The following is a 14,807-nucleotide window of genomic DNA, read 5'->3' on the forward strand; positions in this document are numbered from 1 at the left end:
CTATCTATATTACTTTAACGAATGGAAAAGTAGCTGTTTCCTCATAGCTCCTAGGAGGGTTCGTTTCCACTGTGCCCTGACAGGAACGTCTCACCTGCCTTTCCTACAAGGTTTAAGGTGAGCACGGGAGGGAGCATTTCACTCCAAGTTTCTCCGAAAAAACCAGAGTCATTCCCTTTTAAACAATCCCAAAGCCTCCTGTGCTTGTTATGGACAGGACAGGACGAGAAGAATTATCTGCCCTCTGTTCTCCAGAAGAGACTTAACCTGGCAAGACAACCAAGTCTTTTTTTGCACAAATGTTCTTATTAGCTTTATTTTTTAAAAAATTTTATTATAGTTGATTTAGAATGTTGTGTCAATTTCTGCTGTACAGCAAAGTGACCCAGTCATACATGTGTGTATACATTCTTTTTCTCACATTATCCTCCATCATGCTCCATCACAAGTGATCAGATATAGTTCCCTGTGACAACCCAGTCTTGAAGTACCAGCTTCCTGGCAATTTCTCACCTGATCCCACTCCACCGTTCAGCATCTTCTTATCTCCTGCCATCTTCATTCCAACCGTCAAATCTATAAAACCCACTGCCAGAAGCCATTGGCACAGCCACCAGTGACTCGAACTGATGGTGAGGTGTGTCTGCGTCTCTGTGTGTGTGTGTGTCTGCATGTGTGTGTGCACGTGTGTGTGTGTGTGTGTGTGTGTGTGTGTGTGTGTGTGTGTGTGTGTGTGTGTGCTTGCGCATTTACAGAGGTAAAGAGGAAGCAAAGGAGGAGCAATCTCTGTTCTCACACCAGGGCCTGAGCCTCACACTAATTAAGTCAGATTCTGGGAGAGGAGCCAATGCATCTGCTTTATTTTAAATGCTCCCTGGGAAAAGGAATGAGTTATAAGCCATGCAAAAACATGGATGCTGAGTGGAAACTATCCAGGAAGCTGGTTCTTAAGGACTAAGTGGAAAATAGATTGCTAAAATATATACTGTTAAGTGAAATAGCCAGTCTGAAAAAGGCTATGTATGATTCCATTTATATGACAATTTAGAGAAGGCACAACTATGGAGATGCTGAAGAGATCAGTGGTTGCCAGGGTGTAGGAAGGGTGTAGGGTTGAAGAGGTGAAGCACAGGGAAGTTTTTAGGGTGGTGAAATTATTCTGCATGATATCTATTGGTGAATACATGACCAGATGCATTTGTCAGAGTCAACAGCACTTTACAGCAAAAAGGGTAAACCTTTTTTTTTTTTGTCTTTTTAGGGCCACACCGCCAGTATATGGACGTTTCCAGGCTAGGGGTCCAATTGGAGCTGCAGCTGCGGGCCTACCCACAGCCACAGCAATGCAGGATCCAAGCCACATCTATGACCTACACCACAGCTCACAGCAACATCAGATCCTCAACCCACTGAGCAAAGCCAGGGATGAAACCCACGTCCCCATGGATACTAGTTGGGTTTGTTACCACTGAGCCACAATGGGAACTCTCAGTAAGGATTATTTACTTTACTATGGTAAAAGTTATATTACTCCTTAGTGTATACAAATGTAAAAAATCATTTAGAATGTCAAGAAATGCCATGATAGAATGTAGACAAATATATGAAGAAAACTGTATAACAAACATACGAAGAAACCTCACTGAAGGGGGTGGGAGGAAGGTCTGACCTAAGTAACTTTGAAATGAGTGTAGATCTAAGATTCAAAGCAAAGGGGATTACAGGTAAGCACTGTCCTCCAGGTCATAAAGTGGCTTCCCTCAGGGTTGTGGGTTAATTCTGATACCGCTATACATTTATTCTAGAATTGGACTACTAAGTAAATGGAAGATGCTATGCTAAGTAAGTAGTGGATGCTGTGTTTCTTACTCTCAGAAGATTACAGCTCAGTAAGGAGAGGCTAGAGAGATCTATGTATAAAAGTTGGAGACATCAGTCTGAACTCATGTTTAGCTCAATATAGATTATATAAATCTTAATGTAGACGATACATATAGAAATACTTATAGATATGTGTAGACACTCGGGTCAGTATATACAGATATAATTCCTTGCTCTGTCAGCTAAGAAGCCCTAGAAGCAAAGGACACTTCAGCAGCAGTGAGCACACCAAGCACCCAGCTCTTGGTTTCTAATACCAACTATAATAAAAGGAAGCAGGGCTTCTTAGGAAAATGGTTGATTCTGGGTCTTGGCAGGGAGCATACAATAGGAGTCTGGAGTATCTTGTAGTTCAAGAAAGTGAGGAAGGGCTCAAAAAACCCCCCACACAAGAAAAAACCCACAATGATGGGGGTATGTTAAAGAGACACAGAAGCTACTAGTAGCAGCAACAGTAGTAGTAGTAGTAGCAATAGCAGTAGTAGCAGCAGCAGTATTAGCAGCAGTGGTAGCAGCAGTGGTAGTAGTAGCAGCAGCAGTAGTAGTAGCAGTAGTAGTAGCAGCAACAGTAGCAATAACAGTAGTAGTAGTAGCAGCAGTAGTAGTAGCAATAGTAGTAGCAGCAATAGTAGCAGTAAGCAGCAGCAATAGTAGCAGTAGCAGTAATAGCAGCAGCAGTAATAGTAATAGTAGCACTCACAGTAGTAATAGTAGCAGTAACAGTAGCAGTAGCAGTAGAAGCAGGATTGGGTTATAACACAAAGTATAGAATATATATCCACGAGACCATGGTGACATAAATAAACTGTTGCCTGGATAGACAGATAGATAGATAGATAGAAGAGAATAGACAAGTCTCCTATGCAGAAGAATTCAACCCTAAAGAATTCCATTTACATAAATGAAGAATTACTTTTTTTTTTTTTTTTGTCTTTTTGCCATTTCTAGGGCCGCTCCTGCGGCATATGGAGGTTCCCAGGCTAGGGGTCGAATCGGAGCTGTAGCCTCTGGCCTACACCAGAGCCACAGCAACACAGGATCCGAGCCGCGTCTGCAACCTACACCACAGCTCATGGCAACGCCAGATCGTTAACCCACTGAGCAAGGGCAGGGACCGAACCCGCAACCTCATGGTTCCTAGTCGGATTCGTTAACCACTGCGCCACGACGGGAACTCCTGAAGAATTACTTTTAATTGGTCCTCCTCATTGTGGAGCAGCAGAAAAGAATCTGACTCGTCTCCATGAGATTCGGATTCAATCCTTGGCCTCACTCAGGGGGTTAAGGATCCGGCATTGCCATGAGCTGCAGTGTAGACCAACAGCTACAGCTCTGATTCAACCCCTAGCCTGGGAACTTCTTTATGCTGTGGGCGGGCCTTAAAAAGAAAAGAAAAGTAAGAAAAATAGTACTTCACCTCTGTTACTTTCCTCCCTAAAACCCACAACCCCAGTGCAATCAAGAGCAAAAATATAGGCCAAATTCCATCTGGGGGACACTCTACAAAACACTCCTCCAAACTGTCAGTCATAGAAAAAAAGCAAAGTCTGACAAAGTGCCAAAGTCAAGGGGAACCTAAGGAGACATGACAATTAAATGGTATCCTGGATGGGATTCTGGAACAAAATAAGGAAATTAGGAAAAGACCAAGTTATCTGAATATAGACTTTATTTCATAATAATGTATCAAGGTGGGTCATTAATTGTGACAAATGTACCACACTAGTGTAAAATGTTCATCACGGGGAAACGCGGTATGGCAACTCTGTACTATCTTCCCTTTTTTGGCCATACCCATGGCATGTGGAAGCTCCCTGGACAGGGATCGAATCCAAGTCGTTACTGTGACCTAAACTGCTGCAGAGACAGCAGGAACTCCCTATACTAGCTTCTTATCTTTTAAGTCTAAACAATGGTAAAATAGGATTTCCCATTGTGGCTCAGCAGTAACGAACCCAGCTAGCATCGATGAGGACGCAGGGTCGATCTCTGTCCTCGCTCAGTGGGTTAAGGAGCCAGCGATGCCATGAGCTGTGGTGTAGGTCACAGACGCTACTCAAATCTCAAATCCTGCATTGCTGTGGCTGTGGCTGTGTCTGTGGCATAGGCCAGTAGCTGTAGCTCTGATTCGAACCCTAGCCTGAGAGTTTCCATAGGCCACAGGTGCAGCCCTAAAAAGCAAAAAAAAAAAAAAAAAAAAAAAAAAAAGAAAAAAGAAAAAAGTAAAATAAATATTTTATTTTATTATTATTATTATTATTTTAAAGGCTGCACCCTCAGCATATGGAGGTTCCCAGGCTATGGGTCTCATCAGAGCTACAACTGCTGGCTTATACCACAGCCACAGCAACACGGGATCCAAGCTGCATCTGCAAACTACACCACAGCTCACGGCAATGCCAGATCCTTAACCCACTGAGCGAGGCCAGGGATCGAACCTGCATCCTCATGGATACTGGTCAGGTTCGCTTCCACTGAGCCATGATGGGAACTCCTTTTTTTTCTTTTTAATATTTTTACCTTTTAAAAAGCTTCTTAGACTTTCTAATGTGCTATCAATGTTGAGAATCAGTCCTTGTCCACAACAGTGAAGAGGTGCAATATCCCAAATTAGAATTCTTCTAACAGGATTAGTCTGTCACATGGGATTAAAATTAATTTAAAATGTACATATATCCAAATTAATTCAATTTTGATTATTTTAAAATTAATAAATTTAATTGTATTAAAGTTAATTAAAAGATACATAGATGTCTAGGTTTACTCCAGATCTATGAATCAGAGTCTCCAGGAAAAAAAATAAAGCAAGGGTGAGGTTCTATGTTAGTTTTAAAAGCTTCTGTATGAGAGTTCCCGCTGGGGTGCAACAAGATCGGTGGAGTCTCTGCAGTGCTGAGACACAGGTTCGACCCAGCCCAACCCAGTGGGTGTTTTGCCGCATAGGTTGCAACTGCAGCTGGGATCTGACCCCTGGCCTGGGAACTCCATATGCCGCAGGGCAGCCAAAAATAAAAAGTAAAGAAAAGCTTCTGTGTGATCCTGAACTACAGCCCCAGATAAAAACTGTTCTTCCTGAAAGATTCCTCAGTGGGGAGGTTAGACTGGATGTTAAAATTAGCCATGGCCTTGGGGTTCATTTGGGGTTCAGTGGGGTTTTGCCTGGATACCTTTAAGCCCCCAAAGCATTGTTGCCATGGGGGAAGGTGATTCGAGTTCTAAACCAAGAGAGAAGCGGTAAAGACTCATGTCCTAAAGCCTGGCGTCCCTGTGCCCAGAGACTGGCAGGGGCACTGCTTTGCATTGGTGCTCTGCGCCTTCACCCCAACAGTTCTATAGCATTAGCGGGAAGCCTACCAGGAGCTTGGCAGACTGCTGTCTGTGGGCAGAAGATCATCGTGGAGCTTGGTGAAGAAGGGCTCATGGAAAGCACCTACCAGCTTTCCTGCAGTCATGTATAGCCTTTTCCTGGGAGACCATTTGGCCTTCATCAAGGGTCAGGGCCAGGAAGAGGTTTTCAGATCATCTGTGATGGGTATGGGAGTTGGCAGGTCAGGGGAGCCCTTCTCATCAGCTACCTCCTCCTTCCTCTCCTCCTACATGGGTCCCCTGAGCCCTGCTCAGTTCCCATCCCCAGACTCCACACCTTTTCCCACCCTCCTGTCTTTCCATCTGAGACTTCCTGGTGAGCCCTGCTGAATAATGAACTGCAAATTAAGGTGAACCTCCACCAGTAACTCTGTTTTTTAAAAAAGAATCTTCATGGGAGCTCCCTGGGGGAGAGGGGGTCTAGTGGTGAAGACTCAGTGCTCTCATCACTGCAGCCCGGGTTCAATCCCTGGTCTGGGAACTCAGGTTCCACATCAAGTTGCTGCATGCTGCGGCCCCCCAAATAAATTGATTTATTTAATTAATTAAATAAAAAGGAACCTTCACGCCACACAGATAGGAGGGTTGCAACATCTGTGCAGAGACTGGCTGAGGAAGTTGGCGAAGCTGCAAATGAACAGGAAGCCAAGAAGGACCAGGGAGAGAAGGCGGTTGGGGACTGGAAAACAGAACGAAGTCTCAGCTGCAGAAAGGAACTGAGGTCTGCATCTCACAGGACCAAGAACATCAAAGGGCTATGCTTTTGCCTGGAAATAATCCTTAGGAACCTGCTATGTCATCAGGGATGATGGGGAAAGCCGAGTATCAGCATCGGTCTTGGAAAGAGGATAACGCCCCAGGCAGCCGGAGGGACCAAAACGGGATTGTCCACCTCTTAGAGCATTTGGTTCCTCTGCCTATGGGTTCTGCCCCAAATGGCTATCTACTGGCTGAGGGATCTTTGGGTGTTAGGGACCAGACAGTCCTGGGCCTGGAAACCAGCATCCTCTGGGACTCCAGTGACCACGGAGGAAGCACTCTGGTGGCTGAAAGTCGCTGGGATCAAGAGCCTGGGCAACGCAGCCTGTGCATGTGACTTTGGATCCCAGAGTTGTGCTTGGGTTGGCCAACAGTCAGTTTTTTAATTCGTCTCTAGATACAGGGAAAAGAAGGCATCATTTATCTTTATTTTATAGTACAATACCAATTTTATAATATTGCTAGGCACTCAGTCAGTTCAAAGCACTGGCATCGTGAGGTGCTTAAGCCATCTGTCTTTGGCCTCTGAAGCCCGTCTAACTCAGTCGGTAATAGCTTAGATGGGCAGTACCTATGATTCGATTCTGTTTAATCTGGACAGATTCCATGTATTCAATCCTGAGAGTAAAAACCTGGACCAAAATGCATCTGAAATGTAATAGGAGCCTTTACTCCAACATTTTAAGTCTTGACATTTTAAGGGAAGAAACACAAAGACATCCCATGTGGAATTCTATGTGGGTTTTTTTTTTTTTTTTCAGTGCAATACCTTTCCCCAAAACCTATCATGCTTAGTAGAAATTTTCCAAATCTGGTGCTAGTTTTAAATATGATTTACTTTTCAAATGTTGGAACAGAGCCCCTTCTGCCATTTGCAAGTGGAAATATTTTCTCTCTCCACCTTTAAAAGCCCTTAGGGATTGTTGTACACGTGTGCATGTGTAATCTAAAATGTAGTCACCTTTAAATTTGCTTTGCAGGGAGTATTATTAATGGCCCATTTTAGCATGAGTCATATTAACAAGAGGGCAGGAATCTGAGCCTTGCTCTGTGGCAGTTCTGCCAGTATGGAGGCTTTTCAGCAGGGAGATTTTGAAGATGGATGAGAATATTAAAGAGGAGATGGGACATTTCAATGCTGGCTCTATGACCCCTGACCTCCATACCTATCAGGAAGATGGGGCTGTATTCCAGCCCTTTTGAATGAAGGGCTATATGGGTTTGGGTTCAAAATCTTTGTAAGAATATACCACTTTTTGTTAGCATGTTGCAAAAGAGACCCCATTTTCAAGAACAAAAAAGAGTGGAAACTCTTTGCTGCACATGGATTCAGTATGGAGGCCGCATCTACATGGCCTTGACTTGTCTACACCGCCATGACCCGCCATCTGTCAGGGAGGGAACTTCGACCACACTGCTGTTCACACGGGTGCGTAGCAGGTCAGTAAGAACACTGTGTGACCTTGATCCACAAAGCCACACCAGCACCAAGAACCACAGAAATAAGTAAGTCAACACAATGGATCTCATTATAGTTCATCATGTTACCCAAATCTGTAAGTTGTGGAACCTGGGGAAAATATGTTTGCAAAAGTCATTGGTCTTGAATGATTCCTTCAAATATTTGTTCAGTAAATAAGCACTTAGGCACTGCTTGTGGTGCTGAGGACAGAGGCCAATGAGTCATGGTCTCACAGGTAGCCTATGGCCTGGGTACACATACAAGTATCCAGAAAATCATGATATAGGGTGACATGTGCTCTAAGTCCCTGGTGCTGTGGGAAAAGATAGGTTCACTCTCGGCTTTGGGGCCAAAGGGTCCAACTTTCTGGACAAGGGTTTGTATACAAATGACTCTATAAATGCCTAGAGGTTTAGATGTTTATTATGTTTATATTCTATTTTTAAAAATAGCAACTCAATCCCAAAAGAAACAACCTAAATTGAAAAATGGGGGGAAGACCTAAATAGACATTTCTCCAAAGAAGACATACAGATGGTCAGTAGGCACATGAAAAAAATGCTCAATGTCACTAATTATTAGAGAAATGCAAATCAAAACTACAAGGAGTTACCTCCTCTCACCAGTCAGAATGGCCATCATTAATAAGTCCACAAATCTGCAAATGCTGGAGAGGGTGTGGAGAAAAGGGAACCCTTTTATGCTGTTGGTAGGAATGTAAATTGGAAAAACCACTGTGGAAAACAGCATGTAGGTACCTCAGAAAACTAAATGTAGAACAACCATATAATCCAGCAATCCCACTCCTGGGCATATATCCAGACAAAACTACAATTCAAAAACATACATGCACCTATATGTTCATAGCAGCACTGTTCACAATAGCCAAGACCTAGAAACAACCTCAATCCCATCAACAGATGAATGGATTAAGCAGATGTGGTATATGTACACAATGGAATGCTACTTGGTCGTAAAAAAGAACAAAATAATGCCATTTACAGCAACATGGATGCAACTAGAGATTCTCATACTAGGTGACGTAATGCAGAAAGAGACAAATACCATATGATATCATTTATATGTGGAAACTAAAATATGACACAAATGGACCTTTCTACAAAACAGAACCCCCCTTCGGTTGCCAAGGGGGAGGGAGAGGGAGTGGAATGAGCTGGAAGTTTGGGGTTAGTAAATGCTAACTGTTACATTTAGAATGGATGGGCAGTGAGGTCCTACTGTACAGCACAGGGAACTCTGTCCAGTTTTTTGGGATGGAACATGATGGAGGATAATATGAGAAAAGGAATGTGTGTGTGTGTGTGTGTGTGTGTGTGTATACATATGTGTTTGTGTGTGTATGACTGGGTCACTTCACTGTACAGAGAGACAGGCACAACACTGTAAATCAACTATACTTTAATAAAAAAAAATACTGGCTCCTTATCAGTGATAAAAAGTCAAGGAAAAAACTTATGAAGCTAATAGAAATATGTGTACATCCCTGGCTGTAAATAATTTAAACTGTCTAAGTACCTAAGACAAGTCTGATTACATAGGAGGTGTGAGTTGGTGCCCAAAAAGCAGATGGGGAAAAATGCAGAGAAAGGCAGGATAAGCCAGGAGGGGAAATCCGATGGTATGTTTACATGAGACATTCCTGTAACAAAGCACTTCCACATTCTTTATCTAATTTAATTACACGAGTCAAGTGAGACAAGAACACGGAAGATCAGGAAGGTCAGTAAATTCCTCAGGGGCATAAGCTACTGCAGCGGACTCCAGGCTCTCTGTCCTTGGCAGTGCCATCTCTCTGAGAAAGCAGTGGGCACAGGTGAGTCAGGACTGAGAGCCCTCCGCATCCCCAGTCGTCTATCCTACAGGTGGGACCACTTCCACTGCGTCATTATGACGCAGACCTTGCCCTTTAGTATCCAGAAGCTTCCCTAACGAGATGCCAAGGCTTTGGTGAATTTTGCATCTGAGGTTGGTGTATTGTTGATAAAAAGCAGACATGACCTCACTGCAAAGAGATGGTTGATTTGAAGAAGATGATCAATAACCTGTGTCCTTTTTTATAAAGTTATGAAATAGTATCTGAAATGTTTCTGGTGATGCATTCTCTAAACTTGCCTAATCTTCATTAGAGGTATAGCAGAAAACAGCCCGTTTTCCCTAACCGCCTATTTCAAAATGATTTCCTGGTCTCTTTTCTCCCCTGTGCCTATGTGACTATTCTAGTTAGGAAGTTAAATGACAAAACATATATTCTCTCTTTTTTTTTTTTCTTTTGTCTTTTTAGGGCCGCACTTATGGTATATGGAGGTTCCTAGGCTAGGGGTCGAATCAGAGCTGTAGCCGCCGGCCTACGCCAGAGCCACAGCAACGCCAGATCCGAGCTATGTCTGCGACCTACACCACAGCTCACGGCGATGCCAATTCCTTAACCTACTGAGCAAGGCCAGGGAGTGAACCTGCAAATTCATGGTTCCTAGTCAGATTCGTTAACCACTGCGCCACAACAGGAACTCCGCCAAAAAATATATTCTATTCTTTTTTTTTTTTTTTTTGTCTTTTGTCTTTTTAGGGCTGCACCTGCAGCATATGGAGGTTCCCAGGCTAGGGGTCTAATCAGAGCCGTTGTTGCTGGCTTATGCCAGAGCCACAGCAACACCAGATCCGAGCCACTTCTGCGAACTACACCATAGCTCATGGCAACGCCAGATCCTTAATCCACTGCGTGAGGGCGGGGATGGAACCCGCAACCTCACAGTTCACAGTCAGATTCGTTTCCGCTGCACCACAATGGAAACTCCGATATATTCTATACTTTACACTCCATATAGTCCACTATGAGGGCTTTAGCGGAAATGTGATGGGGCATTGCAAAAGACAGGTGATTATATAGAAAGATAAAATGATACATAATAGATATGAGAGATGACAGATGATAAATAGATGATAGATGGATAGATAAGTGATAGATAATAGAGAATAGACAGATAGATGATAGCTAAATAAGAGATAGTAAGACAAGATGATAGATAATAGATGATAGATGGATAGATAAATAGATAATAGATGATAATAGATAGATAAATGATGATAGAGAGATGACAGAAGACAAGTGAATGATAGTAAGTGGGGTGGTGGGTGGGATGAGTGAGTAGGGAGATAGAAAGTTGAAATTCTAAAAGCCCCAAAGTGGAGTTCCCGTCGCAGCGAAACAGAAACGAATCCGACTAGGAACCATGTGGTTGCAGGTTCGATCCCTGGCCTTGCTCAGTGGGTTAAGGATCCAGCATTGCCATGAGCTGTGGTGTAGGTTGCAGATGCAGCTCGGATCCTGTGTTGCTGTGGCTGTGGCGTAGGCCGGTGGCTACAGCTCCGATTCGACTCCTAGCCTGGGAACCTCCATATGCCGCGGGTGTGGCCCTAAAAGGACAAAAGACAAAAATAAATAAATAAATAAGCCCCAATGTGAACTAGAATTAAGGTGTACCAAATACTATTATTTCCAGAAATCAGTAGGGCTTTTTCCCCCCTGGATTCTGGATTTGCAGTTCCTTGCTGTACCTCATCTTTCCTCGGGCTAAGCTAAATAATAACAATATTGAAAGGAGTAAAAACTTAACTACAGATTTGGTTAGTCAATGGCAGCTACCAGACTTTCACAGGCAGCAGGGATCTGCCCGGAGTAAACCCAAACCTCATTAAGGTGGCAGGAAGGGAATGTGCCATCCAGAGCCCCCAGCCCCTTGGCCCAGGACCACAGTGCATCTCTTCCAGGGTAGAAGTGGAACTGAAACACATCCCCCGCACGCAGAACCCCGAGGGTTTGGCTTCAACCTGCCAGGCGTGAGCTCTCCTCCAGAGACAGCCTCACTCTTCTGAGGACCAGGCACTGCACCTTAGGTGCCAAAGAACTCCCCCAGGCCCCCTGCTCTTCCCCAACCCTAAGCCTACAGTTTGTGGCTATTGGCAGCAACACCCCAGTCTCTGAGGACTGCAAATGAAAGAAAGACTCTCCAGAGGGACAGCCGAGGAGGCAGCAGGGTGGGTCTCTGGGTCTCAGAGCCAGGCCCCCAGCTCCCTGCCAGGTCTGGCCTTTCTCGCTGAGTCAGCACCAGGCAAGCAGAGCCAAGGTCAAGGGCCTGCAGTGGCCTCCCTGGCTCCCTCCTCTGCCTGAATCGCCCGCCTAACAAGAGGAGACTGAGTCCAGCAGAGCTTTCAGTTAGTTAATAACTTACTTACAAGACTGCAGGACATAAATCTGTGCTCTAAAATTGGTGGTAATTTGATCATAAGTGTCACCTTAAAGAGCATGGAAAGAACAAAGGACAATTGGCTTCTCTGAGTGAAAGAAATGGTCTTGAGAGGATAAGCTTTTATGATCTTGAGAGAAGAAACTTTGAATAGTAGACGCACTTCTTTTATTCTCGGAAATACAGAACTTTTATTTCTGAATATAACACCCCTCTCAACAATCTTCATTATTCTAAGTCAGCTAAATAAATACATGTGCTCTTTATGGGGATGCCCTAGAAGACAGAAGCTCCATGTGACAAATCTGCCTTTCTGTGTATAACAGAGATACGATGTATTAATTAAGTTCCCCTGGAAAAATTTATCAAAGATCCCAGGATAAGCTACGTATTGTCTATGAACTGTTTTGTTTGTTTGTTTGTTTTCTTTTTTAGCTGTGCCCATGGTATATGGAAGTTCCCGGGCCAGAGATCAAACCCTAGCCACAGCAGCGACAACACCAGATCCTTAACCTGCTGCACCACCAGGGAACTCCTAGTGTTTTCTCTTCCACATGCCATGAGTTCCCGCCGATGAGCTGATGGCAGGAGAGCCCAGAGCTGTTTTTGCCCACTTACAGCAGTTTCCATTATCCTGGGTTTTCCAATGTAATCTTCCCCTTGTGCCCTTTGTTTTAGAGTATGTGACCCTAAGCCTTTCATTCTCCTTTGGGATTCTGATAGTTTGGGATGTTACTGTAGACTGGTTTGATTTATTTTTGGAAATAAGGTGTAGTGTACATAACAGTGGATGTTTCTCCTACGTGGCTGTATGGAGAGCAACCTCCTTCACTGAGATTTAGCTGGGAGCGCATGCACTTTTTATAGGGACACATCCTGGATTGGCTTTGTTATCTGGTGGCCTGGCAGCCTGTGGTGATAGGAAGAGTCCAAGCCATTAATTATTCCCTCAGGCTGGAATAACCCAGAAGACTTACCTCAGAAGCAAGGCGCTGTATATTGAATTTTTTTTTTTTTTAATGGCTGCACCCATGACATATGGAGGTTCCCAGCCTGGGGATCGAATTGGAGCTGCAGCTGCTGGTCTACACCACAGTTATAGCACTGTAGGATCTGAGCCACATCCGAGACCTACACCACAGCTTACGGCAACACCAGATCCTTAACCCACTGAGCAAGGCCAGGGATCGAACCTGCATCCTCATGGATGCTAGTGGGGTTTGTTATGGCTGAGCCACAACGGATACTCCTGCATGTTGAGATGTTTTCTAATCCTCGACCCTGCATTTAATATCGACATTTCTTGAGATGATCCTAAGAACTGATAGAACAGAATAAATGTTGGCACTTTGCGTGTGGGGAGAGAATACAGAGAAAAGCTGAAAGGCGGAATAAACAAACCAAGTGTACTTTGTCTCTTGCCTGTCACAACCATTTTCTAGTCCACATCCGCATGTGACGCATTGGGGACAACCCACCACGGACATCCACCTCTACTCTGGCTTATAAGGAAGGGCCTCCTCTGCAATGTCTTTCAGGGTTTGCAAAGTACTTCTCACAGACAACACCGGGTTATAAAAAACACCTTCTTATCAGTTCAACATCTTCCAAGAAGTAGGCAGAGCTGTTGGATTTACGGTTGAAGGACACAGTCTTTCCTGGTCTTTGTGCTAGTGACCTTGGCGCCCAGGGCCCTTCCGGGTCTAGATGACTCCCCAAAGCTCTAGCACTGGGTGCGGCAGCTGACTCAGGGGGCCAGAGCTACACTGGGCTTCTGGGGGCTGCCAGAGACACTCAGCCCCTCAAGGGCTATTCGACAGTGGGGGTGCCAGGGGTGGGTGGGGGGCACCAGCTTCTTTTGTGCTGCTCTGTCCCTCTCACCCTCTCTCTCTCACATACTCACACACACAAATCATCCCAATTTTTTCTTCTTCACAGCATTTTCCAATACCTGAAATCACATCATAGACTTATTTGTTTGCTGTCTGCCCTCCCCTCCCCCCCCCCTTTTTTTTTTTTTTGCTTTATAGGGCCACACTTGCAGCATACAGAGGTTCCCAGGCTAGGGGTCTAATCAGGGCTACAGCTGCCAGCTTATACCACAGCCACAGCAACGGAGGATCCAAGCCTCATCTGCAACCTACACTACAGCTCACAGAAATGCTGGATCCTTAACTCGCTGAGCGAGGCCAGGGATTGAACCTGCAACCTCATGGTTCCTAGTCAGAGTCATTTCCACGGCATCACCACAGGAAGTTCTGCCCTCCCCTCCTTGAAGGCAGAGAACTTTATCTATTTTGGTCCCTACTATCTCTCCATGAGCTGGTGTAGTACCTGATATGTAAAAGGCACACACAAAAAAAATATTTGCTGAATGAATGAATTAATCCAGCAAGAAAGAAAAAAAAATCAACAGAATTGGGGAGACCAGACAGAACAAATTAACCCAAGAATATGGTGAACTCCCCCAAATTAATCTATTTTAAATTGCTGATCATTTGGTAAACAGCCAACACCGTATACATAACACCAAACATCTACTCTGCAATACTTAAAGACATTACATGTGTATGACGTAGAAAGAAAATACATCTTTTGTCAGAAATATTGGCAATGCTGGAGTTCCCTGATGGCCTAGGGGTCAAGAATCTGTGGTATTGCTGCTATGGCTCAGGTCACTTCTGTGGCCCAGGTTCGATCCCTGGCCCAGGAACTTCTACATGCCATGGGTACAGCAAAAAAAAAAATGTAGATAGATAGATAGATGATGATAGACAGATGACAGATGATGGATAGACAGACAGACAGATGATAGATAGATAGATAGATAGATAGATAGATAGATAGATAGAGATAGCAAATGTCACACAAAATTCCACCATAGTTGTAATGAGGATAACTCACACTATATTTTCTACCTGTTGCTAATTTTCTTTCTTGAAGCTGATCAGTGCTTCAGTATTACAGCTGGCTCACCATGCAGATTATTAGAAGATTTAACCTTGGTTTATTTCTCTACTCAGCAAACGTTTCGACAATTTGATACTTATTATGTACCAGGTATGTGCAAGGAA

This window comes from Sus scrofa, chromosome 8 (genome assembly GCF_054392235.1).
Source record: "Sus scrofa isolate SSC_HxYL_T2T_F1_AM1 chromosome 8, Sscrofa_HxYL_maternal_Yorkshire_Landrace_v2.0, whole genome shotgun sequence".
Classification (NCBI taxonomy): domain Eukaryota; kingdom Metazoa; phylum Chordata; class Mammalia; order Artiodactyla; family Suidae; genus Sus; species Sus scrofa.